This window comes from Dendropsophus ebraccatus, chromosome 2, assembly GCF_027789765.1.
Source record: "Dendropsophus ebraccatus isolate aDenEbr1 chromosome 2, aDenEbr1.pat, whole genome shotgun sequence".
NCBI lineage: Eukaryota > Metazoa > Chordata > Amphibia > Anura > Hylidae > Dendropsophus > Dendropsophus ebraccatus.
Genome location: NC_091455.1, coordinates 212,063,969 through 212,090,907, shown reverse-complemented (window position 1 = coordinate 212,090,907; position 26,939 = coordinate 212,063,969). Strand labels below are relative to the sequence as shown.

Sequence of the window (26,939 nt, the reverse complement as noted above, 5' to 3'; positions counted from 1 at the left end):
TATATATATAATGTATATAGGCACACACAGGAGGAGACCTACACAGCAGTACATAGAGGATACATATATACAGCAGTACATAGAGGATACATATATACAGGAGTAGACATACACAGCAGTACATAGAGGGGACATATATACAGGAGGAGACATATACAGGAGTACATAGAGGATACATATATACAGGAGTACATAGAGGATACATATAAGTATGTGTGTTTGTTGTTTTGTTTATTATTATTTTTACTAATGGGGGGTGCACACACGAGGGGGGTGTTCTAAAAAGAGGAATGCCTATACCCACAGGACCACAGCAGTAAAAAAAAATACAGAAACCCCAGCTTTCCCAGCATCTTGTATTTGTAGTCAGTATAATGGAGGTCGCCCAGCTTTTCCACCATCTTATACTCAGTATGATGGAGGTCACCCAGCTTTTCCACCATCTTATACTCAGTATGATGGAGGTCACCCAGCTTTCCCAGCATCTTATAGTCAGTAGGATGGAGGTCACCCAGCTTTCCCACCATCTTATCCTCAGTATAATGGAGGTCACCCAGCTTTCTCACCATCTTATACTCAGTATGATGGAGATCACCCAGCTTTTCCACCATCTTATACTGCGTATGATGGAGGTCACCCAGCTTTCCCAGCATCTTATAGTCAGTAGGATGGAGGTCACCCAGCTTTCCAGCATCTTATACTCAGTATGATGGAGATCACCCAGCTTTATCAGCATCTTATACTCAGCTTGATGAAGGTCAACCAGCTTTCCAGCATCATATACTCAGTACGATAGAGGTCACCCAGCATTCCTTGCATCTGTCTATTGTTACGTTCCGTGTCATCGCTGAGCCGCCCCATAGACTTATACAGGAAAGTGACTTCTGATCCCTTCACAGGGCACAGTAGGATATTTGGTCACAAATGACGAAGATGTTATAGGTAAGGGCCAGAGTGGTCCTTAAAGGATGGGCCGCCAGCCTGCTACTCATGGGCCAGTGCTGTGTGCTTGCCCCCCGGGCTAAAATTTGCCAGCCAGCCCCTGGGGTTTGCCCATGTTGATTCAGGGGCATCCGCTAATTTTATTAATTTCAGATTTTGGTCCAATCTGGGGGTATGTCCACTTCAGCTTAAATGCCCGCTGAGTATCACGGGGGCAGATTTTACTTCATTGGCCTAAGGTAGAGTAAAATATATCACTCCTCCCCTCGAAGTGAAAGTGGGGTCGATCCATTCCGAGTGTCTTGATTTTTTGGTTATGGACAATTTGTCCTCTGATGTTATTTTAGGTTTACCCTGGTTGACCCGACATAATCCTGTGTTTGATTGGGTAAACAGAGAACTTGTCCAATGGGGGCCAGGTTGTGCCGCCCATTGTATTTCTTTGAATTTAACAGAATGTTCTTCGTTAGAAGGGGAGCTCCCTGAGTTTCTATCTGATTGTCTTGATGTTTTTGATGAAAAATCGGTGGACGAGCTACCCCCTCATCGTCCATACGATTGTGCTATTGATTTAGTTCCTGAATCCAAGTACCCGAAAGGACGAATTTTTAATTTGTCTAAACCAGAGAGAGAGGCAATGCGTGATTATGTTAAAGAGAGTTTACATAAGGGTCACATCCGTCCTTCCTGTTCTCCCCTTGGGGCTGGGTTTTTCTTTGTGGGTAAAAAGGATGGTGGCCTACGCCCTTGCATTGACTATCGAGAGTTAAATAAAATCACGATTAAAAATCAAAATCCTCTCCCTCTGATTCCTGATTTGCTTGATCAGATTGTGGGGGCCCGTTGGTTCTCCAAGATTGACCTCCGAGGGGCCTATAATTTGATTCGTATAAAGGAGGGTGATGAATGGAAAACTGCCTTCAATACCCCCGAGGGACACTTTGAATTCCTTGTCATGCCCTTCGGGTTGTGTAATGCACCTGCAGTTTTCCAACGTTTTGTTAACGATGTATTTTGCGACTACCTGGGACGTTTTTTTTTTTTGTGGTATACTTGGACGATATCCTGATTTTCTCTCCAGATTGGTCTTCACATGTTGGTCATGTCCGCAAGGTTATGGAACTCCTAAGACAAAACCATTTATTTGCTAAGTTGTCAAAGTGCCAGTTTGGTGTTCAGGAGGTCTCTTTTTTGGGATATAAAATCACCCCTAGTTCTTTTGGTATGGATCCCCTTAAGGTGGCGGCCATTGAAAAGTGGGAGCGCCCAAAGAATCTTAAAGCTTTACAGAGATTTTTGGGATTCGCTAACTATTACAGAAAATTTATTAAGGGGTTCTCAGTGATTGCAAAGCCCTTAACAGATCTTACCAGAAAGGGAGCTGATGTGGATAACTGGACTCCTGAGGCCATTCTGGCATTTGACAAACTTAAAAGATGTTTTTCTGTAGCTCCGGTGTTGATTCAACCTGACTTTGAACAACCTTTTATTGTCGAGGTGGATGCCTCAGAGGTAGGGGTGGGGGCTGTTCTTTCACAGGGTCCTGAAACACTCACAAATCTCCGACCCATAGCCTATTTCTCTAGAAAGTTCTCCAAAGCCGAATGCAACTATGATATAGGCAATAGAGAACTCATTGCCATTAAGTGGGCGTTCGATGAATGGAGGCACTTTCTAGAGGGGGCTAAACACAAAATTAAGGTTTTAACCGACCACAAAAACCTTCTTTATTTAGATAAAGCCAAGCGTCTTACTCCACGACAGGCCAGATGGGCACTCTTTTTCACACGGTTTAACTTTGAAATCACCTTCAGACCGGGTTCCCATAATGTAAGGGCAGATGCTTTATCTCGTAGTTTCAACGTCAATGAAGTCCCCATAAAGGAGTCTGAAACCATCTTATCTCCGGGGGTGGTGGTGGCTATACTGCAGCCCGATCTGGCTGCCCAAGTTGTCCAGTCTCAATCTATGGCGCCTAGAAATACCCCGGAGAACAAACTGTTTGTTCCCCCAAATCTTCGTTTGAGAGTTCTGGAAGAAACACATTGTTCAGTATTGGCAGGCCATCTAGGCATTGCTGGTACCAAGTATTTGTTATCTCGCTATTATTGGTGGCCATCTTGGGTCAGAGATACTAAGTTGTTTGTAGAGGCTTGTGAGATTTGTGCCAGGTCCAAGGTTCCTCGCAGATTACCCGAGGGACTTCTCCAACCCCTACCGGTACCTGCTAGACCTTGGACCCACATCTCAATGGACTTCATAACTGATTTACCACCCTCTAAGGGTAAAACTGTGATTTGGGTGGTGGTCGACAGGTTCTCTAAGATGTGCCATTTAATTCCTCTCAGCAAGCTTCCTAATGCTCGTACCTTAGCCTCTCTTTTTATTAATCATATCTTACGTTTACATGGTGTACCAGAGAATATTGTTTCTGACAGGGGAGTACAATTTGTGTCTAAATTCTGGAGGGAGTTTTGTAGTCGCCTGGGCATATCTTTGTCCTTCTCTTCAGCTTTTCATCCGCAGTCCAATGGTCAGACGGAAAGGGTTAACCAGTCACTGGAGCAGTTCTTGAGATGTTTTGTTGCAGGGTCACAGGAGAAATGGAGAGAATATTTACCTTTGGCAGAGTTTGCCCTAAATAATCGTGAAAGTCAGTCTCTCAAAATGTCACCATTTTTTTTGTAATTTTGGGTTTAATCCTCGATGTTCCTCTGTAAATGCGACCGAGTCCATTAATCCATCCGCCGAAAAAATCTACAGAAAACTGTGCACAGTTTGGGCCCAGGCTCTTCAGAACCTGGTTAAAGCCCAAGAAAATTGTAAGAAACAATCAGACAAAAGACGCATATCTGGCCCTGAGTACGGGGTAGGTGACAAGGTATGGCTCTCTACTAGAAACTTGAGATTGAAAACACCATCTGGTAAACTTTCTCCTAAATACATTGGTCCTTATGCCATAGTAAAGGTCATCAATCCAGTTTCGTTTAAGTTACTATTGCCTAAGAGTCTAAAAATTCACAATGTTTTCCATAAGCCTCTGTTGAAAAAATATGTTAATCCCGTGTTACCATCTGCTCCTTTGATTATTCAGGGTGAACTTGAATATGAGGTGGAGAGGATTCTGGATTCTCGCCGTGTTCAGAATTCTTTACAGTATCTGGTTCATTGGAGATTCGGTTCAGGGAAGAAACAGAGTGCTGCACCTCACACCTATGGCTGATACTAGTGCCGCTAGGCTAAATAAAAAACACATCAGAATTTTGTGTATGAATTGATCAAGCCATACTGCCCCATGTACCTCGTGCCGGTATCTGATACACATGGGTCCCTACACTAAGTCCACACCGTGCCAGTCAGTGGCCACCAACCCCGCTGGCGTGCACAGTCAGGGAACGGGGGCCATGGGACGGCCCTGCGACCCCCATGCCACAGGACCAGACCCAAAAACACCACACCAGAACCCGGCCAGCACAACCCATTTGGTGGGGCTTTTTGGGTCTGGTCCTGTGACATTGGGGTTGCAGGGCCGTTCCATGGCCTCCCTTCCCTGCACGTGCACGCTTTGCGGGGTTGGCGGTCGCTGACCGACACGGTGTGGAGTTAGCGTAGGGACCCGTGTGGACCAGAGGACCTGCGCGGTGGTACACGGGGCAATATGGCTTGATCAATTCATATACAGACACTCTGGTGTTGATTTTTAATATAGGCCTAGCGGCATTAGTATCAGTCATAGATGGGATGTGCAGCGGTTCCATTCTCTCCAGTTCGTGGTTCATTGGAGAGGATTTGGCCCAGAGGAGCGCACTTGGGTAGCAAGAAGGGATATGCATGCACCACGCCTCATTCGGCAATATCATTTGCACAACCCTTCTAGACCGGGTCCTGTTAGTAAGGGTCCTGAGGCCCCTCATAAGGGAGGGGGTAATGTAAGCAACTCACCTGCCGTGGATCCAGCGGCGTCCTCCTCGGCCTCAGCCCCATCTGACGGCGCTAGGACACAGCGCCGCATCAGCCGCCGGAGCCGCGTGACGTCACGGAGACCCGACAGCGTCCTTGACAACCTGGGACGCCGCGGCTCCGTGTCACGGCCGGCTTCCGCCCAGCTCTCAAAGCTGAGTGCAGTCACACTCAGGCTGAGGGGCAGATCGCTCTGCCATTCAGCCTGCAGTGTCTCAGCTGCACAAGGTTTGGATTCAGGAGGCCGGACCAATGAGAGGCTGGTCTGGACTCCTGATCCAGTATAAAGTGTAGCCAGTATCAGACTCCTTTGCTGGCTATTAGATTGTTCTAGTCCCAGCTCCCCTGATCCTGGTTCTGCCTTCCCTGCCCTATCCTTCCTCTGTTGTTGCTGCGTTTTCTGACCTTCTGCCTGTTACCGACTTCCCGCTTGTCTTTTGATTTTGTACCTCGCTGCCCGTGTGTTGCTGACTTGGCTTGTTGACTTCGCTCTATTTCTGCCTACCGAGTCTGACATAGCCATATACACTTTGGGTAGGTGCTTTGACAAAGCTATGGGTGCTGCCACAAGTTTTTTCTGGAGATCCTCGAGTCATGATGGGTTAGGCCGGGGCTACTCAGTGATTTCTAATCTAGAGACTAGTACCCACCATGTCGCACTGCCCTGTCACACAACTCCATCACTCATACAAGATGGATTTGTTTGTGACTGGGGGTTCACGATTGTGGCCTCTTGTAACCTGACATGTATGAGTGATGGAGTCCCAGTGGTTTCTGGTCGCGTGTATCCCCAGACTTGGTAATACTCAAACACTGGACTCAGGAAACCTTGTTAGAAGTAATATAACATCTGTTATATCTGCTGTATCTGCTATATCTGTCCTAACAAAAGTTCTCCCTTATAGCCATGGAGCGGCAGCCATAAGCTGGAGCTAAGCTCCGGACCTTGGTTATCAGCAGAGACAAATAATCCTAAACGATGATGAAATTCTCATTAACTTAAATAAAAATGAAACTATGAAGGGTTTTTCCTACAATAGGCTTTTCTCACATGCCAGAGATGCCATCGCGGTCACATTGCTGGTAGCTCGGGAACTGGGATTTCCCACTGTGCCGGGAATGAATGGGGGTCGATAACTCGGGAAAGCTAAGAGCGCAGTGACCTTTGTATGATAGATAATGCCGGTACCCATTACATTATATCGTCACTGTAATTGTGTATGAGAATACCATCAAAGGGGCATCACGGTTTTAGCATATAAATGTTATTATAACTGTACTATAGTATACGAATTCATCCGTTCTCAAGAACTTTTACCACTGTTGTTTAATAGGAGCCTCCATGGTTGGGATACAAGTGGCATAGTTTTTTGGCTTCACATATAATCCCCAGTCATGTTTCAAGGCTGTTTAATGGTCGGTCATTTACTGGAAAGGATGCATGCTATCTCCTATAGGTCTCAGTAGAGAGCTACTGACTAAGGACTAGATAGGAGCTGTCACCAGGCTGTCCCCCTGGCTCTCTCTCACCCCTGTGCCCTCTTCCCACCTGTTTTGTTAGCGATCTTTTTCTATTTTGTTCCCGTCTCTCTGCCATTTGCTCCTTGAAGGAGGAAATAGTGTGAGTGGTGAGGAAAAGTCTTGTGTCAGTGTGGACAAAAGTAGGGCACTCGGCTCATGTAGATGTGACTCTGAACACCGCACCATGATGCCACAGAGTGGGGGGATGCCTGGCAGGAGGGGAATGCATCTCATAGCGTATTTTCTAATAGACAAGTCTACTGTGACAATGTTCTAAGTCAGTGTGCAACAAAGACTCGCGGATATCGATATAAAGTTCAGGTGGGGAGCTGCTGTGGCACACGACTGGCTGGGCTTGCAGCATTTCTGCTAATACATACTCCCCTACTGTGCATTGTAGGAGATGCGAGATTGAAATTTTCTTATCTGTCCCAGAATTTGCTAATCTAAGCGCCACTTGTCTGCCACCAAAAACAAGGCGGAAATCAGTCAGACCTTTGCACATGCACAAGAATTTACCAAGAATCATATGTCTAATTAGTGAGTACTAGAGTTGAGCAAAGTTCGAGCACTCTTGGATTTGCTGGTTTTAATTAGCAGGGGCTGCAGAAGCCCTAGGGTGTCCTGGAATATATGGATACAGACTATAGCCTATGGCTGCATCCAACCTCAGCAGCCACCATACATTAAATGCTGCACGCTCGGGTTCAGACCAACCCGAGAGTTCTTGACGTTTGCTCATCTCTAGAAAATACTGTAGAAAAATAGAACTCACAATGCAGTCACCATGTCAGACACTCAGCAAACTATAAAAAATTTGGGACATTGTCTAAACGTGCCCTTAAAGGAGAAGTCACACTTTTTTTTTTCTTTTTTTTTAAGAACCGGGGAGAAGGTGGCTTAGTATAACAACATGCACCTACCTCCCCAACTCCAACGCTGGGGTCCGCTGTCCTCGGCTCAGGCTCACAGTCCCCTGGCCACTTCCCGGTCTGAGTAGGGACCCGGGTTGTGATATGTCAGGCCCACTCAGCCAGTCAGCCTAGGGAGGTCACGTCACAACCCAGGTGCCCACTAAGACCAGGAAGCGTCTGGGGGACTGGGAACTTGAGCGGAGGACAGTGGATCCCAGTGCTGGAGTCGAGAAGGTAGGTGCATGTTGTTATACTAAGCCACCTCCTCCCCAGCTCATTTTGAAAAAAGTCAGAGCCCGGGCTTCTCCTTTAAGGACCAAGAGCTTCTCGCAAGTGTGATATTTACAGTGGTCCAGAGCTAGGTGGTGGTCCATATCCAGCCAGTAGATAGTAGCATATGTTAGGCATCTCCCCTGGTATCCCCCCCCCCAGTAGAAAGTGCCCCCAAGGTAGACATCTCCTCTAGTACCCCCCATAGTAGGCATCTCTCCTGGTATCCCCCTGTAGATAGTCTCCCCCAAGATAGGCATCTCCCCTAATATCCTATCCCCAGTACATAGTGTCTCCCATGGTAGGCATCTCCCTGGGTAGTAAGATGACAGCTCAGGAGGCCCAGTGTATTGCAGGGATGGGCCCCCTGATGTGGTGGGCCCCATAGCTGCCGCTATGGCTGCTGTGGTGGTAGTTATGCCCCTGGTTGGCTCTGCGTGAGAATGTGCAGATTCTATGTTCGACTTTTAATTTTTATGACTTCTCCCAGATTCTTTTATGAGCAGTACTGGCAAAAATGTAAATGTTTTCTCAACTCCCGATAAATATCCAGCATTCTGCAGCTTCCCGTCCATAGAGATGACTATATATAATCCATATGACGAGCTAAACGTCCAACTTTATAGATTAGATAAGAAACATGATGAAGGAGTCAGAAAACAACTTTCCATTGCAGCAGATGGGAGGCTGTAACAGGATGAGGAGGTTCATGGCTCATAAGAGAAAATATACTAAACCTGGTGTTTTGTATAGGGCTCTTAAAGGGGTACTCCGGCCATGGACAACTTTTTATATACTGCTGCCATTTCACAGAACATAATAAAGATCTAAATATTAAAACAGTCCAATTTTTTGTACAAAACAAACATGAACAAAATTGCCTTGCCTCTTCATAAATCCCAAGGCATCTGAGGAGGCTACGATTTCCAGTCTAAAGCTATGTTCACACTACGTATAATTTTGTAAAACTACGGCGGTTGTTGCCAATTGCAACAATGGCCGTGATTAATACAAATATATATGTTACATTTCCGTCTATGGAATCCCGGCTGGAGTGTATACACATAGGGAGACATTAATTAAAAGGGGAAAATGCCTATGGTCTATTTCCGAATATTTTTTTGCATCGGGCCTATCTGCAACACCTTCGTCAGTGGGGCGGAGAGGGGGCGTTACAGGGGATGCGGCACCTCGCTTCATTGTGTGCAGTGGGTAGTTCTGATGCAGGCGCCCACGGATGTACCCGCATCAGAACTCTAAGGCACTAAAGATCATCCGGCCCGTACTGGCCGGGTCACTGAATGGCCGGTCTCATATAGCGTTTAAACATGGCCTAAGCCTGCGAGTAGATGACTTGTAGTTAATTTTTTCAAATTGGGGTGGCAACACCCCATTCATGTGTAGTCATGTAGCTCTGCACTACTGCCCACCCACCTGGCAAGCCTGGCACAGATATGGAGGAGACTTTAGTACATTCCCCCTACAGACCCTAAATTCTGACCAAAAATGATTGATGGTCTATATTCAGGATTGGCCATTAATTGGTCTGATGGTTGGATAAACGTACAGCACATGTCCCACGGTTCTATACATTCCTATGGTGGTGCCAGAGAGAACCGAGTGCGGCACTCTTCCAGCTTACTCGACTCTTTCTGGAGGCTCCATAGGAATGAATAGAGCCACTGGTTATGTACTATACCCATGGCTGTATTCATAAAAAAGAAGCTGGGGGCCGATATGGAGATCACTCTTACTATACGATAGGGGAAAAGTAAGTTTTCCAGACAACCTCTATAAGGCTACAGAAAGGCTTCTTTAAGTGCTAAAATGTGATGGGGTGAATAATTGGGCCATTCACACGGACTGCTTCTCCTGACTTCTTCTTTGGCTCTACGTTTTTACCACTTCAGATCTGGTCTCAGAAGAGCGAGCACCAACTAGCTTCTGCTTTGTTTTCACACCTTCTAGTATGACTTTGTCCCTCCATTTTCTTCAAGCATTGTGTCTAGTGTTGAGCAGAGTTGGCGAACTGTCCCGATTCGGCAACATTCTCCAAAACCGAACGTTTAGTATTTGACTCGCGGCATCTGTAGAGGTTGGAATCCAACCTCTGCAGATGCCGGGAACCAAAAGCTTAACATTTGGGTTCGGAAAACACTGCAGAACCCAGAATATTTGGCAACTCAGCTCAACACTTAATATGTTTTTTTTTGGTGGTCTCCATACAGGAGCCATCCCTTTTTAGGTCGAGGGATATCTTGCTAGTCCCGTGTTTTGAGACTTGTAACTGAGTGTCCATGGACATTTCTGAATATTGATGTTTCCCAGGGGGCAACGCACCTAGGATTTCACTGTATTGAGGCAGCCAACAGTGTCTTCTTTAGCTGGTCTGAGATCACTGATCTGTTTGCCGTATTGGTCTATTAGACATTGCCCCTGTTAGCCAGAATCCTGCTCCACACTGATGAAGGGCAACACCCCGAAACAGCTGTCTGTGGATGGATGCGTGGCCTTGGTATTTCCCAGGTCATATCATCAGACTTGTAATTGAGTTGGATATTGACTGAAGGGGCCACTTAATGTGATGGTTTTGGTGGTCTCCCTTTGTAAGGTCCTTCCCTGGAGGGATATCTGGTTAGTCGTGTTTTGAGACTCGTAACTGAGGCTCTGGTGACCCTTTTGTATTTTTGCATTTTGCATATCAACACTAGTTGTGTCCCTTGAGGGATCTGTGCTTTTTTGTTCACCTCCGTGCTCACAGTACTGCGCATCTCTCCTATAAAGTTTTATCGCAATGGCCCAATGCTGAACTTGGCTGGTCTGTTGGATGAAGCTTTCTGGCACGGGGTTAATGTTTACCTCTATCAAGGTGTTCTATCAGAGGAAAGTTTGGAAATGAATTTCTATAATCATCAGGAATGTGGGAGTACTGCGAGTAATGACAAGCAGCGATGTGCGGAGGGAACCCGGCCAGATCGGAGAGAGGAACAACTGGTAAGAACTGGATCTGTGTGCTCGCTGACTTATCACATTGTATTATATAGCAATCCTGTCCATTTGTGGTAAAACTTTGCTGTTTTTTAACTTTTTTCTCAGAAAGGGTCATTGATGTCTACATGCCCCGGGCAAAATTTCTGTGTATGACTCAAAGAGTGTATTAGGCTACAAACCCACTTGGCGGGTCTGCAGCGATTCCACTCGCTGCCTATTTGCAGCGAGACTCGCTGCAGATCCCGGCCCTATACTTTTAATGGCAGACAAACACGCAGCAGGGATGTATATCCCTGCTGCGAGTTTGTCTGCAGCCCACTCCATTAACCCCGCCAGAGCTGATACTTCACCTGATCCCGGCTCCGGCGGTTCCCGATCTCTTCAGCAAGCCGGAGCGGGACCAGGTGAAGTATATGCTCCAGCCAGCCGCCCGCACGCCCCCCCGCAGCACCAATCGCACGCCCCCCCCCCCCCCCCCCCGCAGCACCGATCGCTTGCACGCCCCCCCAATCGCCCCCCCCCCCCCCCCGGAGCCCTGGCCACACCGATCGCCCCCCTGCAGCCCCGGACGCTCGATCGCCCCCCTGCGAGCGAGCGATCGGTGCTGCGGGGGGCGTGCGATCGGTGCTGCGGGGGGGGAGGTGTGCGATCGGTGCTGCGGGGGGGGGGCGTGCGATCGGTGCTGCGGGGGGGGGGTGCGATCGGTGCTGCGGGAGGGCGTGCGATCGGTGCTGCGGGGGGGCGATCGGGCGGCCGGGGCTGCGGGCGGCTGGCTGGAGCATATACTTCACCTGGTCCCCGCTCCGGCTTGCTGAAGACATCGGGAACCGCCGGAGCCGGGATCAGGTGAAGTATCAGCTCCGGCGGCCGGGGGGTTAATGGGGTGGGCTGCAGACAAACTCGCAGCAGGGCATCCCTGCTGCGTGTTTGTCTGCCATTAAAAGTATAGGGCCGGGATCTACAGCGAGGGGACTCGCAGTAGACCCGCCAAGTGGGTTTGTAGCCTTAATGAAAGTTTCTTCCCGCTACTGAAACCCCCCAAAATTAGTAATGTGTAACAGAACCTAGGCGGAAGTGTCTAATTTCTCAACAGCGCCCCCACAAGGTAAATCAAGTGCAATGTCCCACTATATGTTACTCCATGTAGATAGTGTTGGTTGTAGGACATTGCCTACTGTATTCTTGAAACTTAAGTTTATGTCAAGAATATAACCCTGCTCAATATATCCGACCCATTCTGAGAGAAGAGAATGAGCTAAAGTTAAAGTGACAGTGGAGATAAGGTCTTCATGTGCCCCATTGCTGAACTAGGACCCTATAGGGCTTCTGGCCAGGCCTAGCATTCTTGTGGTTACCAAGCCATCACCTGCTTTCAGGACTGGCCGTAGGGATTGCCGCTCATCTACTTAATGAGTTGTGACAATAAACAACCCATCACATATATTAAAGAGTTAATTTCTCTGCTATATGTGACGCATATGGGACTGTGTCATCATTCGGTGGCTTTGTGGTCCATCTTCTCTATGACTAATCTTCACCTCGAAGAAGAACTGAATCTGTCAGGTTTTGCTTAAGTTGGTGAATTATCAATGTAAAAACTCACTACATTTACCAAACTTCTCGAAATTATGCATGCTTCTCCTCTTTCAAGTTTCTGATGTGCTACAAATGGCAGCGAATGTGAATTTATACGTTGTGAACTATAGTTACCCCAGATACGGTGCAGGGTCATGAGTGTAATATAGCTATGGGGGTCTTAAGGCCGTATTACATGGCCCAACATTTAATGTGATTTTAATGTGAAGCCTATTATTGGTTTTAGAATTGTGCAACAAGAACTATATACAGGGTGGTCCAAAAGTAGGTGGACAGTATGTGTAATAGGGTTATGAATGGGGAGATTTATCAAACATGGTGTATAGTGAAACTGGCTCAGTTGCCCCTAGCAACCAATTAGATTCCAGCTTTCATTCCTCACAGACTCTTTGGAAAATGAAAGGTAGAATCTGATTGGTTGGGGCAACCGAGTCAGTTTCACTTTGCACCATGTTTGATAAATCTCTCCCATGATGTAAAGTGAAACTGGCTCAGTTGCCCCTAGCAACCAATCAGATTTCACCTTTCCTTTTCCAAAGAGTCTGTGAGGAATGAAAGGTGGAATCTGATTGGTTGCTAGGGGCAACTGAGCCAGTTTCACTTTACACCATGTTTGATAAATCTCCCCCCATGTTTGATAAATCTCCCCCTTCATAACCCACACATACACATAGGGGCAGATTTATCAAACTGGTGTAAAGTAGAATTGGCTCAATTGCCCTTAGCAACCAATCAGATTCTATTTTTATGTCCTCACAGACTCCCTGGAAAATAAAAGGTGGGGTGTGATTGGTTGCTAGGGGCAACTGAGCCAGTTCTAATTTACACCAGTTTGATAAATCTCCCCCATACTGTCCACCTTTTATTGGACCACCCTATATATATATATATATATATATATATATATATATATATATATATATACACAGCCCTTGTTGTATATAGTAAATAAGTATATACTTTACCTCTTCACAATCCCCAGTGTCCTCCTAGCTGTTCCCTGCTCGCTGCAGCAACTGCTGGCACTGCTAAAGCCATCTCTAAAGTGACAGGCCAACCAGCCAATCACTGGCCGAGATAGGTGAGCGTCATGACCAGTGATTGGCTGAGCGGCCTGTCACTTCGAAGACGGTTTTAGCAGTGCCAGCAGTTGCTGCAGCGAGCGGGGAGAAGCTAGAAGGACACTGGGGATTGTGGAGAGGTAAAGTATAAAACGTATTATTTTCTTCACACCTGCCTCAGCGGTTGGCTGCTCATCAGGCCAATAATTGTTTCCCCGGGTGAACGCTGCCTTTATTACTTAGAGTGATATTTGCCCAAATCATCCTGAATGGGCAGATTATTGCTTCGTGTAATATGGCCCTTATGGTCCTATTACATGGAAAGATTATTGTGCCAAAAATCATTAAATCGTTCAAAGCGATAATCTTTCTGTGTGTATACAGGCAACGAACAAACAACTAACAAAAATTTGGTGCGCCGGGAGCTGCCCGGACGATCTTTGGAGCAGCACGCTACTGCCACTACTCCTCTTACACAGGGCGACGACCAGCAGACCGCCGCTATCGTTATTGGGATTTTAAGTCATGCTTTAAAACAACGATCAGCCAACATCGTGTGTCGTCTGATCGTTGATTGAAAACATGGGCTATTACACAAGTAATTATTGGCCGGAGCGGCCAAGTGAGGCCGATAATCGCTTGGTGTAATAGGACCCTTAGACATGATGACATTACATATAGCACAGCTCTAGGTACGCTTTCTATAGCATGTACTAGACTGACTAGATGGGTTTACAGGAGGATATACAGAGTTAGCCAGCCACAGAGACATCCGTAATTATACTACTACCCTCAGCTGCCCTGGACTACTCCACCATCCTCCCCATGGGCACCACACTTGCACAGTAGAATTACAATTCTCAAGCCTGCTCTTCTATAAACTGTCCCTCAGTGATTTCTCCTGGAAATGTATGACTGGGTGTTAGCACTTCACGTGTGAAATATGGCAGTGTGTGAGGATGGTGTGGGATTGTGCATGGGCACACCCTACCCTACAGCCGGGAGGAATGGTAACACTCAGCGGTGGTATATCTATAGACCCCCGGAGGAAGAACACAGCGATAGAAGATGCCCCGAATTATTTCATGAAGAATTAAAGTATTTACTACAACAGGCAGAGCAAATTAAAACATTTTTGTAAATTCAAAATGGCTGCCCCCATTGTACTTGTAAAATAGGCTTCAAAATAACCCATGGAAAGTTTGTAAGGAAAGAACGGTGCAGGAATTTTAAGCCAATATTACTAAGTGATGGGTTAAAAAAAAAAACTTTAACATGACAGTCTCCACGATTTCACTTTAAATCCCTAATAACGTACAGAGATTCCCAGCGTGTGTGCTAATATACGTATCTGGAATGTTTACCTTATTACTTAGCAACATCCACCATAGTGACAGTGCTAGATCTCTGAAATCCTATGGAATCCATCGGAGTCACTTTCATCTTTTACAAGTAGTGGATAGAGTTTATATTGAACAGTCAGATCTTGGAGGCTTAGAACTCAATCGGCACAGAGAGTCCAACCCAACCAAGCTTCACCCCGGATCTCTCTCTGGTGGTATTTAGGTGACCATCCAATACAAATTGGGAGAACAAGAGCAAATATCCTGAATGTACCTGAAATCTTGTATATCCTGCCCTTTGCAACCTACAGGCATTTCCAAGGATCCTTGTATTGGTGGTGTGACTCCTAATAGAGCACCAGGGCCTGGAGACCTGTAAAGTATTAGGTTCCCAACCACATGCTCCTGATGACGTCACCTTGAGTGATGGAACACCTGGGGTTTGGTGACTCCAACTCAGTGGTATCCACAAGGTTTATTTGAAACATTTGTGGTGCCCACTAGCAGTTTGTGTTCAGGTCATTTTCGGTAGAGGGGTGGTGGTATTGGTTTTTCTTGCATTTATCCGTCTGGTATAGGAAGTCATCAGTCATGACAAGGGGACATCCTCTACATCAAGAGAAAAGAAGGTTTCATCATGATCACAGACAGGGATTCTTTACTGTAACAGCAGTATGGCTATCGACTATTGATGAAATGGCTGACTTTTTTTTAAACAGAGCGATAATCTGCTGTCAAAGACAACGACCAGCCGTAGAAACGAACATCAGCTGATCTTTGTCCTCTAACATCATTATCATTATTGTCTGCTGGCCATGTAATAGTGATGCGTAGCCAACGGCTGAGGGATGTGTAAAGAGAATAATAAAGTATATACTTACCCTCCATGCTCCCCAGTGTCATTCTAGCTTCTCCCTGCTCACCGCAGCCACAAGTGGCCCATCTGAAGCCATCTGTGCAGTGACAGGCCAATCAGCCAATCACTGGAGTGTGGAGGAGCAAAGTATATACTTTATTATTTACTATATACAGCAAGGGCTGCACGGACATCGCTAACGGTATATATGTTGCAGGGAAATAATAGAATCCAGGTATTTAATCAAATCCCGGGAAATGATGAAATGACCACGTGGTTACATGATTTCCATGAAGAAAGTCAGGTATTTGATCAAGTCCCTGATCCCTTGCATTTTGGACTGTTTACAGGAACACGTCTTTAAATCCTTGACCTCCAGATAAGGAGAATTTCCCTGCAATCTCAGGCAGACTCAGTAAATGTAGTAGCTACTTGAAGAGCATTTCTAGGTAGTCAATCTTTTATCATTCTGACCAAGGTATCCATTTGGATACACGCTCCCCACAATGGTTTTTCCATCTAATACGCTCCCAACAATGGTACTACCATCTAATACGATCCCCACAATAGTACTACCATCTAATACGCTCCCCACAATGCTACTTCCATCTAATACGCTCCCCACAATGGTAATTCCATCTAATACGATCCCCACAATGGTACTTCCATCTAATACGCTCCCCACAATGGTACTTCCATCTAATACAATCCCCACAATGGTACTACCATCTAATACGATCCCCACAATGGTACTTCCATCTGATCAGCTGCCCACAATAGTACTTCCATCTAATACGATCCCCACAATGGTGCTTCCATCTAATACGCTCCCCACAATGGTACTTCCATCTAATACGCTCCCCACAATGGTACTACCATCTAATACGATCCCCACAATGGTACTACCATCTAATACGCTCCCCACAATGGTACTTCCATCTAATACGCTCCCCACAATGGTACTACCATCTAATACGATCCCCACAATGGTACTTCCATCTAATACGATCCCCACAATGGTACTTCTATCTAATACGCTCCCCACAATGGTACTACCATCTAATACGCTCCCCACAATGGTACTACCATCTAATACGATCCCCACAATGGTACTTCTATCTAATACGCTCCCCACAATGGTACTTCCATCTAATACGCTCCCCACAATGGTACTTCCATCTAATACGATCCCCACAATGGTACTTCCATCTAATACGATCCCCACAATGGTACTTCTATCTAATACGATCCCCACAATGGTACTTCCATCTAACGGGCCTCTATCAATCTTAGTTACATACACCAAAACTGTGGAATCCACAGTTTAAATTTCTTCAAAGAAATTTCTTTAATTTTTTTTTCCAGCTGATCTTTTCAGTTGTTTCGCGTCATTTTCCCTTTGATCTTTAACGCTCTCCGCCTTTTGGCATAAATAGCACAGAATTTTCGACCCGTAGCCTTCTTCGCCTACGGTATTGCAACATATATATAACGTGCACCGGATTTTTTTACAAACGTCACCTGAACGGGCTCCAGTAGATTCCATCTCACAAATAACGCAACATGCTTTACTGTCACCGACAGCCGCTTCCCCTTCCGACGTGAGTAACACTACAGACGGTTGATCCAATAGGGTCAGCAATGCTCCGGCAACTTGTTTATTTCATCATTTCCCTGAAAGGGATCAGGAATTTGATTAAATCTCTGACTTTCTTCAGGGAAATGATGTAATGGCGCAGTCATTTTATAATTTCCCAGGATTTGATCAAATCCCTGGATTCTATCATTTCCCTGCAACATATATACAGCCCGCGCTTCATGATCACAGACACATCTAAGAGGCTCAGCACTCACATTAAATGTCGGCCATATAATATTACACAGGTCCCAGGGGCCTTGGAATTAATTTTTCTCATGGTATGAGGCAATTGGCATCTGCCTCATAAGGTGTTTTTTTTTCCTTCCTCTGGATCAACACAGTAGAGTTATAGGTTTGGATGGACACTTGTCCTCTATAAACTATGTGCCATATGTACTGCAGTCAGTATCTCTTGTTATTGCTCCTGCCATATACAGTTTTCTCTGTTCTACGATGTAACACCTATTTATATTTATATGGTTTGGATTAGGACAGGTTCTAGTTTACTGGAGGCCTTGTGGGCATGTCTATGTATTCTTTATCATTCTTGGCATGTTAGAACCAGGCTTGTTCAATGGTTGGAACACGTAAATGTTTTATATGGAAAGAATACATTTAATCAGGTCAAAAAGAAACAGGTTATTCCCATGAAGAAACAAGTAGAAAGATGCCCAGGAAAGGAGTCAGAATACCAAGGAGAGGCTGAGACCTTGTTATAAGTACTTATTAGATATAGGCATAGACAGAGCTCCAATCGTCTCATAAAGTCACCAATACTCGAGACCACAGATTTCCAGATGTGCCACCAACAAGACGTTGTGGGTGTTAACCGCTTCATGGTGGACACATGAGTTCTAGTTTACTGGAGGCCTTGTGAGCATGTCTATGTATTCTTCATCATTCTTGGCATGTTCAAAGGTTGGAACACGTAAATGTTTTATATGAAAAGAATACAAATAATCAGGTCCAAAAGAAACAGGTTATTCCCATGAAGAAGATGCCCAGGAAAGGAGTCGGAATACCGAGAAGAGGCTGAGATATTGTTACAGTTACTTATTAGATAAAGACATAGACAGAGCTCAAATCGTCTCATAAAGTCACCAACACTTGAGACCACTAAATCGCGGATGTGCCACCAACAAGACCTCGTGGGTGTTCATGGTGGACACATGAGGTAACGTTACGTGTGCATTAACAAGAACTTTCAATGGCTGGAAACACTTTAGTTTTTCTGGGAAAACTATTTTATCTAGTTGATGCCGGTCAGTATTGTACAGTGTATTATCAAATGACTGATGCAATGTACAAAGAATGGTGGAAGATTGGGATTGTGCTGTTTCTTAGTTATTAATCACCGTCCTGTACAATCTTCCCTACCTACGTAACAGGCTCAGTTTTGAACGGGACCCAAGAACATTTTGACCACCTATGAAATTCCTCCCTCTCAGGACTTTGCCCTTTTTTGTTCTGAATTGACCTAAAATATTATCAGTGCGTAATAAATGGTGAAAGTCATGTGCTGAAATATCCTGCATTACGGAGATAGAAGAAGAATTTCACCTGGAAAATCTCTAAACCCTGGAGAACTCCTGCTATGTTTAGTATCTGAATCTTAATATATTTTATATTTGACAATATTTGAACAGGCAAAAGCAGGAAATTTAGGCCCCACCCCTGTGGAACTGCCGAGGAAGGCACCGAAAAATCTACTTTAATGGTGCTTAAGTAAATCCGGCAGTATGGTTCCCAGAATTGTCCCACCATAAACAACAAATTTTGCTGGTGTTACCAGGTGGGGTTCTCAAGTGTCCCAAAAATTCAGGATTCACTGGTAAATATAGAAAGTACCTGCAACATGGAAGGGTTTTTTCTTTTTAAATAATAGAAGGCACTCCACCATCAATAAGCAGGCCCAGGGTGAGGAGCTGTAATCTACAGAAGAACCGAGAAGGTATGCAGCACCACAGCAGATGTAAAGAAACATTAAACATCACCTTTGTTATTGGGTGGAGATGGTCTGTGCGGGAGTCCCCTCCCCTGAGGAACTGTACGGATAGCAAAAATGAGTATATACCATGTTTCTCATGGAGTACAATGTCCAGTGTTTGGTTGTTGCTCATAAGAGGTTACCATATCTGCAAATTCATGATCATTTCCTTCCAATTATGATACATGAAATAATACCCTAGTGATAGTACTGAGACATGTATGAAACTAAAGGGGTACTCTGGCAAAAATCTTTTACTTTCAAATCAGCTGGTGTCAGAAATCTATGTAGATTTGTAATTCACTTCTATTTAAAAATCCCATGTCTTCCAATACTTATCAGCTGCTGTATGTCCTTCAGGAAGTGATGAATTCTCTCCAGTCTGACACAGTGCCCTCTGCTGCCTCCTCTGTCCATGTCAGGAACTGTCCAGAGCAGGAGAGGTTTTCTATGGGGATGTAGGGATTAAAGCAAGTTGACATTGCTATTGGCCTCATTTCTTAAAATAGTTACTGCCACTTGAAAAACCTTTGAAGCTTTGAATCGTCGGGGTCTCAGTACTGAAACCTTCACTGATAGCTAGCTAGAGCAGGGAGAAGCACTCAGCTGTGCTCTTCACTCCTTGATTCATGCTCAATTTGACTTGATGATTGGGAGTAAGTAAGTAAGGATAGCTTTCTTTTCTATTTTAACCTGGTCCTAACAACATTTACATTTTTAACACCGGAATACCTATTTAATATATTTTGTGTTGGTGGTCTGGTGTAAATGAGGGTTTAAGAGAATATTTCAATTGGGTTACTTATTTGACAAGTCTGTAGAGCCATTTGTCTGGAGCTTTACTAGTCTCTCAGGCCCCAGTAATGTGTCTTGTCAGGAAGCTGAATGCAGTTTTGCGTTCAGCTTCCTGTACTAATAATAAAAATCAGTGCTTTGCTCTCAGACTCAGCACTCAATCTGACTTGTAGGAGACAGACCCTTTAAATTTACATTGGAACTGTAAAGACCAAAGAGTTTTACTAAAAATATTGCTTGTTTTGGGGGGGGTAAAATTTTACAATTCTAAGCTCCCGTCTACTTTTTGAAGGCTTCATAGTTGTCTTTGGATATTGTTGGGCCAATCATGTAGTATCTGAGAGAGACTTGAATGCAGCAAATATGTATCTTCATTCCTCTTAAGCACGAGTCTTGTGGAGGCATGCCCCCTCGTATTTACCATTAACATATTACTCTTACATATACTTTATGGAGAGCATGCCCCATCTGCATATCAATGATCACTCAGTAATTCATCTTCCTCACTTTATACAATGTACAATATGTACAAGTCTTTTTTTATTACCTGAGGCAGCGCTTAGGCAAGATGTTTCCCTGAACTACAATTCTTAGTAAGTTATGCTACATAGGAACAGATACACGATGCTGGGAATAAATTAACATGATAATTACCAATTGCCTAGACTGCTAAGAATACAAAAAAAAGGAATTGTCTAGAATTAGAAAAACACAACCGTTATCTTTCAATGACAGCGCCGACCCTGTTACCAAGTGAGGATGTAAATCTATGCCATTGACGTTAATGGAGCTGAGCTGCAATGCCAGATACCACCTAAGGACAGATGTGCTGGTTCTGGAAGACGGCAGTCAATCATTTCTGTAGAGAATATTTCTATGGGTGCATGGATTTGTCAGATTTCTGCAGCACAGGTTTGTCACTAGGGGGAGCATACTGAAGACTGCTGTATACAGCTTATAGTATAGGGGCAGGATAAAAAATAAAACTTGTCACCTATCCATGGGATAAGGGACAAGTAAGAGATTGGTTCTGGGTCTGATCTCCTTATCTCCATATCCGTCCACAGCTCTGTTTTGGATAGAGCTATGGGTACGGCACGTGACCCGCATATCTATTCATTCCTATGGAGCTGTCAGAAGGAGCAGAGTGCAGTACCAGGCTCTATCTGGCAGCTCCATTTATTCTCTATGGAGGCGCCAGAGAGGCAAGAACAGCACTCAGATCTTTCCAATGGCTCCATAGGTATGAATAGATCTGTGGGTCACGTGCCATACCCATAGCTCTAATCAAAATGGAGCCAGTGGCCAATATGGTGATCGCCAGAGGGTAGGACGGTTGGACCTCCCACAATCTCTAACCTGTGGATAGGGGACAAGATGGCCGGTACTGCTCAGAGCAGGTGTTTACGCCAGGTGTAAATGTTAATAGATAAGACACAGGAGGGCGCCACACCTGCTCCCCGCCTTGCCGTGCCCCCCCCCCCCCATGTGGTGTAGAGGTAAAAGTTGCACAAGGGCGCTGGTACCATAATACATAACATAGATTGGAACCGTTAATAGATTTTGCATTGGGACCCAGGAACTTTCACTCTTCAGTTAACCCATTGGATATGTTTCCTATAAAATACAGCAGCTGTCAGCAAATGTGGTCAGGTCGAAGTATGAGACAAAGTCCTCAGGACTGACCCTGTGTAATGGTCTCTGGACAGAAGACTGGGCTTGTGATTCAGCTAGTAGTATGGCGGGGGAGGTTGCAGAAGTCATCTAGAAGATGGATTGTTCCTGCAGAGCCCAAAGCAGAAAACCACAAAAATTCTCTCAAAAGTATTTAAAGGCGCATAGAGCCCTTAAAGTGAAGAGCTGACCGAGGACGAGGCCTAAGTACGAGGAATCATCTGTAAATGAGACTCCTTCCATCTCAGACTGCCGGCGGAGGCCTCTAGGGGCCGCTGTTCTCTTCATCAGACTCATAAAAAGCCCAAAGTAATTGTCCGGCAGCGAGAAGGAAGAAAAGAGCAACCGTGTAATATAAATAGGCAAAGAGGCCGATAGAGGAAATCATCCGGGGCCAAACACACAAAGCGCTCAGAATGGGAAGTGAACAACAGAAGATGCAGGTCAGAGAGGGCTCCGAATAATCCGGCACCGTACCAGAGGGTCATCCGTCCTGACCCGCCGTGATTGACAAGTTACAGAAACAAAGGGAGAGTAAGACCTCTATCAAAGTCAAGTCCTAGGCACACGAAGAGATGTTTTTAAGGAGGCCTAAATGTCACACCGAGTATAAAACAAGGTTTGATTGGTATAGAAATAATAATGCACCACCCTACAACTTTGCAATAACATTTTTTTTAAAGGGGAAATAAATAATTTGCTTCCCATGGTCAGGGTCGGCTGAGAATACGCCAGTCACTTCCCATTTAGAACGTTAATGTTCTTTCACCAAACTTTTGACATGTCTCAGAGATACATGAAAAGTTTTCATCAGTTCAGTGTCCTGGTGGTCAGATCCCGACCAGTCACCAGAAGGAGCCAGAGGAAGCACTCAGCTGTGCACTGGGGAGAGAAGCGCTCAACCATGTGCTTCTTCAGGCTCATCCTGGAGATTGGGAGAGGTCTGACATGTCTCTGTAACCTCAAAAGTTTGGTGAAATGATAGTAACTCCAAAAGCCTCACAATGGGAACGCACACAAAGACTTTCAAGCATCCTGGGAACAACCCTGAAACACCAGGTACTCGAAGTGGTTTGCCTTAATCTTACTCCTTCCACAGTCCCATCCATTAGATTGTCCCATCGGCTGTTGGTAAGAAGATAGTGGGTGACTCTGGGCCTCTTGTGGACTGAAGCATGCTTAGGCTGATGCACTGTGTCTGCAGGATGGTCCTGAGTTGTGATCGCAGATAGAAGGGCTGAGCCTAGTGCTTCTTGTTGGGATTTGAACACCCAGACCCCCACAATTAAATCCTTTGACAGGTCTCTATGACATGTAATTTTTTTTAAAGTGACAGGCACAGCCTAACTCCTCCCTATTCCCATCCACTGGCTAATGTATTGCACTTTGAAACTTCTCCCAGCAAAAACTCCAGACGCTTTGTCAGCTGAACCTGCAGCAGTCACCGATCACTGGAGGAGTCTGCTTTAAAAAGAGGAATTAGAGGGATTAGAATTTTTTTGTTTTGTTTTAAAACAGCGCCACCCTTATTCAATGGCTAATGCTATAACTGCAACTCAGATTGGGCTAATACACAAGAGTGGTGCTGTTTCTGGAAGGAAAAAGTGAACCCTTTACCTATTGAGAACCCCCCCCCCCCAACCCCCTCCCCCCGCCCTCCTCTTTAAAGGGCTTATCCAGAGAAAATATTTTTACTTTGTAATTTGTCATTTACTTTGATTTAAAAATCCCAATGTAGTGTCCAACTAAATGTTTCTTGTTCTTTACACACCCAGGTAAAAGTGTTTCTGGCAGGTGTCACAGTTAGTGCAGTTAGCTGCTGTGCCCAACTCCAACCACTAGGTGTCTCCCTCGCCCTTGTGCACAGCTGCAGTGTAGGAAGGGTTAGCCAGCTCTACTCTCACACACCACACACTTCCCGAAGTTAGGGAGTTGGAGCCTGGTGAGGAGGTGTTCTAGCCTAGCTCTAGACCAGTGAGGAGGTGTTCTAGCCTAGCTCTAGACCAGTGAGGTGGTGTTCTGTCCTAGCCCTAGACCAGTGAGGAGGTGTGCTAGCCTAGCTCTAGACCAGTGAGGAGGTGTGCTAGCCTAGCCCTAGACCAGTGAGGAGGTGTGCTAGCCTAGCTCTAGACCAGTGAGGAGGTGTGCTAGCCTAGCTCTAGACCAGTGAGGAGGTGTTCTAGCCTAGCTCTAGACCAGTGAGGAGGTGTGCTGGCCTAGCTCTAGACCAGTGAGGAGGTGTGCTAGCCTAGCTCTAGACCAGTGAGGAGGTGTTCTGTCCTAGCTCTAGACCAGTGAGGAGGTGTTCTAGCCTAGCTCTAGACCAGTGAGGAGGTGTTCTAGCCTAGCTCTAGACCAGTGAGGAGGTGTTCTGTCCTAGCTCTAGACCAGTGAGGAGGTGTTCTGTCCTAGCTCTAGACCAGTGAGGAGGTGTTGTAGCCGAGCTCTAGACCAGTGAGGAGGTGTTCTAGCCTAGCTCTAGACCAGTGAGGAGGTGTTCTGTCCTAGCTCTAGACCAGTGAGGAGGTGTTCTAGCCTAGCTCTAGACCAGTGAGGAGGTGTTCTGTCCTAGCCCTAGACCAGTGAGGAGGTGTTCTAGCCTAGCCCTAGACCAGTGAGGAGGTGTTCTAGCCTAGCTCTAGACCAGTGAGGAGGTGTTCTAGCCTAGCTCTAGACCAGTGAGGAGGTGTTCTGTCCTAGCTCTAGACCAGTGAGGAGGTGTTCTGTCCTAGCTCTAGACCAGTGAGGAGGTGTTGTAGCCGAGCTCTAGACCAGTGAGGAGGTGTTCTGTCCTAGCCCTAGACCAGTGAGGAGGTGTTCTAGCCTAGCTCTAGACCAGTGAGGAGGTGTTCTGTCCTAGCCCTAGACCAGTGAGGAGGTGTTCTAGCCTAGCCCTAGACCAGTGAGGAGGTGTTCTAGCCTAGCCCTAGACCAGTGAGGAGGTGTTCTAGCCTAGCTCTAGACCAGTGAGGAGGTGTGCTAGCCTAGCCCTAGACCAGTGAGGAGGTGTTCTAGCCTAGCCCTAGACCAGTGAGGAGGTGTTCTAGCCTAGCCCTAGACCAGTGAGGAGGTGTTCTAGCCTAGCTCTAGACCAGTGAGGAGGTGTTCTGTCCTAGCTCTAGACCAGTGAGGAGGTGTGCTAGCCTAGCTCTAGACCAGTGAGGAGGTGTTCTGTCCTAGCTCTAGACCAGTGAGGAGGTGTTCTAGCCTAGCTCTAGACCAGTGAGGAGGTGTTCTAGCCTAGCTCTAGACCAGTGAGGAGGTGTTCTGTCCTAGCTCTAGACCAGTGAGGAGGTGTTCTGTCCTAGCTCTAGACCAGTGAGGAGGTGTTGTAGCCGAGCTCTAGACCAGTGAGGAGGTGTTCTAGCCTAGCTCTAGACCAGTGAGGAGGTGTTCTAGCCTAGCTCTAGACCAGTGAGGAGGTGTTCTGTCCTAGCCCTAGACCAGTGAGGAGGTGTTCTAGCCTAGCCCTAGACCAGTGAGGAGGTGTTCTAGCCTAGCCCTAGACCAGTGAGGAGGTGTTCTAGCCTAGCCCTAGACCAGTGAGGAGGTGTTCTAGCCTAGCTCTAGACCAGTGAGGAGGTGTTCTGTCCTAGCTCTAGACCAGTGAGGAGGTGTTCTGTCCTAGCTCTAGACCAGTGAGGAGGTGTTGTAGCCGAGCTCTAGACCAGTGAGGAGGTGTTCTGTCCTAGCCCTAGACCAGTGAGGAGGTGTTCTAGCCTAGCTCTAGACCAGTGAGGAGGTGTTCTGTCCTAGCCCTAGACCAGTGAGGTGTTCTAGCCTAGCCCTAGACCAGTGAGGAGGTGTTCTAGCCTAGCCCTAGACCAGTGAGGAGGTGTTCTAGCCTAGCTCTAGACCAGTGAGGAGGTGTGCTAGCCTAGCCCTAGACCAGTGAGGAGGTGTTCTAGCCTAGCTCTAGACCAGTGAGGAGGTGTTCTGTCCTAGCTCTAGACCAGTGAGGAGGTGTGCTAGCCTAGCTCTAGACCAGTGAGGAGGTGTTCTGTCCTAGCTCTAGACCAGTGAGGAGGTGTTCTAGCCTAGCTCTAGACCAGTGAGGAGGTGTTCTAGCCTAGCTCTAGACCAGTGAGGAGGTGTTCTGTCCTAGCTCTAGACCAGTGAGGAGGTGTTCTGTCCTAGCTCTAGACCAGTGAGGAGGTGTTGTAGCCGAGCTCTAGACCAGTGAGGAGGTGTTCTAGCCTAGCTCTAGACCAGTGAGGAGGTGTTCTAGCCTAGCCCTAGACCAGTGAGGAGGTGTTCTGTCCTAGCCCTAGACCAGTGAGGAGGTGTTCTAGCCTAGCCCTAGACCAGTGAGGAGGTGTTCTAGCCTAGCCCTAGACCAGTGAGGAGGTGTTCTAGCCTAGCTCTAGACCAGTGAGGAGGTGTTCTAGCCTAGCTCTAGACCAGTGAGGAGGTGTTCTGTCCTAGCTCTAGACCAGTGAGGAGGTGTTCTGTCCTAGCTCTAGACCAGTGAGGAGGTGTTGTAGCCGAGCTCTAGACCAGTGAGGAGGTGTTCTGTCCTAGCCCTAGACCAGTGAGGAGGTGTTCTAGCCTAGCTCTAGACCAGTGAGGAGGTGTTCTGTCCTAGCCCTAGACCAGTGAGGAGGTGTTCTAGCCTAGCCCTAGACCAGTGAGGAGGTGTTCTAGCCTAGCCCTAGACCAGTGAGGAGGTGTTCTAGCCTAGCTCTAGACCAGTGAGGAGGTGTGCTAGCCTAGCCCTAGACCAGTGAGGAGGTGTTCTAGCCTAGCCCTAGACCAGTGAGGAGGTGTTCTAGCCTAGCCCTAGACCAGTGAGGAGGTGTTCTAGCCTAGCTCTAGACCAGTGAGGAGGTTTTCTTTCCTAGCTCTACACCAGTGAGGAGGTGTTCTAGCCTAGCTCTAGACCAGTGAGGAGGTGTTCTTTCCTAGCTCTAGACCAGTGAGGAGGTGTTCTAGCCTAGCTCTAGACCAGTGAGGAGGTTTTCTTTCCTAGCTCTAGACCAGTGAGGAGGTGTTCTAGCCTAGCTCTAGACCAGTGAGGAGGTGTTCTAGCCTAGCCCTAGACCAGTGAGGAGGTGTTCTGTCCTAGCCCTAGACCAGTGAGGAGGTGTTCTGTCCTAGCCCTAGACCAGTGAGAAGGTGTTCTGTCCTAGCTCTAGACCAGTGAGGAGGTGTTCTAGCCTAGCTCTAGACCAGTGAGGAGGTGTTCTAGCCTAGCCCTAGACCAGTGAGGAGGTGTTCTAGCCTAGCCCTAGACCAGTGAGGAGGTGTTTTGGCCTACACAGAATGATTATCGTCTGCAATGGCCGAATACAGCCGATAATCGTTCTGTGTAATAGGGCCTTTAGCTGCTCTCTACTGACTATGCTTGACTAAGTAGGGAAGAAACTTCTAGTTAGATGTACCTAGAGACA

The 26,939-nt window shown here is 46.4% G+C and overlaps 1 protein-coding gene across 2 annotated transcripts in view; it reads left to right on the top strand.

Annotated features, from left to right (window-relative positions):
* The window catches only part of GNGT1 (G protein subunit gamma transducin 1), a 41,410-nt gene that overhangs the window by 2,254 nt on the left and 12,217 nt on the right, over window positions 1–26,939 (top strand). The window contains exon 1 of one of the 2 annotated variants that reach the window (XM_069960635.1): window positions 11,640–11,703. The exons of the other annotated variant lie outside the window; for it this stretch is intronic. The gene's annotated coding sequence lies outside the window, so the exon portion shown is untranslated. Of the gene's footprint in view, window positions 1–11,639; window positions 11,704–26,939 lie in introns of those variants that run through there. 2 annotated transcript variants of the gene reach the window in all.